Source organism: Plectropomus leopardus, unplaced genomic scaffold (genome assembly GCF_008729295.1).
Source record: "Plectropomus leopardus isolate mb unplaced genomic scaffold, YSFRI_Pleo_2.0 unplaced_scaffold26945, whole genome shotgun sequence".
In the NCBI taxonomy this organism is placed as follows: domain Eukaryota; kingdom Metazoa; phylum Chordata; class Actinopteri; order Perciformes; family Serranidae; genus Plectropomus; species Plectropomus leopardus.
The window spans coordinates 1-2231 of record NW_024629318.1 but is presented as its reverse complement, the minus strand read 5'-3'; the positions used below and the strand labels follow the sequence as shown (position 1 = coordinate 2231).

General features: G+C 39.5%; 1 long non-coding RNA gene across 1 annotated transcript; it reads right to left on the bottom strand.

Moving 5' to 3' along the window:
• Positions 1–355: 355 nt before the first annotated feature.
• On the bottom strand, positions 356–2165 carry LOC121937630. The gene is made up of 4 exons (XR_006105179.1): positions 2030–2165; positions 1683–1760; positions 1079–1179; positions 356–663 (listed from the first exon to the last, which is right to left on the bottom strand). It is a non-coding gene; the product is annotated as an uncharacterized LOC121937630 (long non-coding RNA).
• Between the last annotated feature and the right edge of the window lie 66 nt (positions 2166–2231).

Sequence of the window (2231 nt, the reverse complement as noted above, 5' to 3'; positions counted from 1 at the left end):
CACAACCAGCTAACATGCACAATCACAACACACACACACACACACACACACACACACACTTAAAAACTGTTTTTCAGATTGTGGTTTTGTGGTTTTTAAGTTTTGAAAACATTTTGGCAGATTTTCATTTAAACATGTTGGAGATTTTTGATGAAAATTTTAGCAAATTTTTATCTTCATGAAACATTTTGTATTTGTTTTTTTCTGAAGTTTTTTGGTTGATTTTTAAAGTAAACATTATTTATTTTTTGGCAGTTTTTCAATAAACAACTTTGGGGTTTTTTTCTTACATTTTTTGGCAACTTTTAAAAGAATACTTTGACATTTTATTACTTTAAAAATATGTTGTGAATTCTAAGAGAAACATTTTGGCATTTTTATTAATTTATTTTAAACATGCCTCCTTCAAAAAACCCAAAATGGCCTCGTTTATCAGCCAGGAACCGTGAAACCAGGAATTATTGTTGGATTTTCAAATTTCCGACAGTCATTTAACACATCATGTATTATTACACAGCTTTGTGAAATAGATTTCCAAAACTTTTCCAAAACTTTTTCCATCCTGTAAATTGCTGTTTTTATATGTTTGTGTTTCAGTGAATTTACCCTTTAAGAAGCAAATGACCCGCCAGCTGCTTCCAGCTCCACCTGTGAGGAAGCTCCCTGCACGCACACGCACACACACACACACACACACACAGTAACACACAGTAACACACACACACACACACACGCACGCACGCACGCACACACACACACACACACACACACACACACACACACACACAGAGTAACACACAGTAACACACACACACACACACACACACGCACACACACACACACACACAGTAACACACACACACACGCACACACACACACACACACACACACACAGTAACACACACACACACACACACACAGTAACACAAAAAACACTCGTCACACTGCAGATGTAATACAGTTTACTATAGTAATGCTACAGTCATATTACAGTCATACTGCAGTGATAGTACAGTAATACTGTAATACAGTAATACTGTACTATCACTGCAGTCATGCTAGTACAGTGGATGGTTACCGTGGTAACGGCGTGAACTCGCTGATGATTCCCTCGGCGCCGAGTGTGATGCCGTGAACGATAAAGGTGCTGCCCATCCCCTTCCACAAAGCCTTAGGACCCTGAACACAACAACAATAACAACAACAACAGCATCATCATCATCATCAACAACATCAACAACAACAATAACATCAATAACAACATCATCAACAACAACATCAACAACAACAACATCATCAACATCAACAACAACAACAACAACATCATCAACAACAACATCTACATCATCAACATCATCAACATCAACAACAACATCATCAACAACATCATCATCATCATCAACATCATCAACATCAACAACATCATCAACAACATCATCATCATCATCATCAACATCAACAACAACATCATCAACAACAACATCAACAACATCAACAACAACATCATCAACAACAACATCAACAACATCAACAACAACATCATCAACAACAACTTCAACAACATCAACAACAACATCATCAACAACATCATCATCATCATCAACAACAATAGCACCATCATCATCACTTTGAGGTGAGCTGTTAGTCGGATGGGGTGTTGCTGTGCGTCTGCGAGGTCTCACCTGAGCCTTGGTGATGGAGTACATGACGGCGACGGCGCTGAAGGGGGTCAGGTGGTAACAGCGGGCGTGGTAGTTCACCTGAGACAAACAGGTGAAACATCGGCGATGATTATAAATGTGAACTCGGTAACTCAAAGATCATAAACAGGAAGCTGACTTTATTATTCTGTTGTGCTGAAAGTTTGTTTTCTGGAAAAACTTTCAATATCAATAAAAAGGATCAATATTTAATTTGAATATTTTCAAATAAACATCACATCTGCACCGCCAACATCTCCTGTTATCAGATATTGATCCTCAGAGGGAGGACTTATTGATCAGGTATTGATCAGAAGGTGAGCTGGTACCTGACACTGTCTGCGGAAGACGATACACGGGTGAGCCAGGACGTTCTCCGTGAACAGACTGCAGACAGACACACACACACACACACACACACACACAGAGGGTTAATCTCAGACTTTTACTTTGAAAAAAATGATCTCTGCTCCCTGAGTGTCGCCTGTCAGGCTGACTGACGGCTCTGTCCCTCATCACACGCCTTCAGGC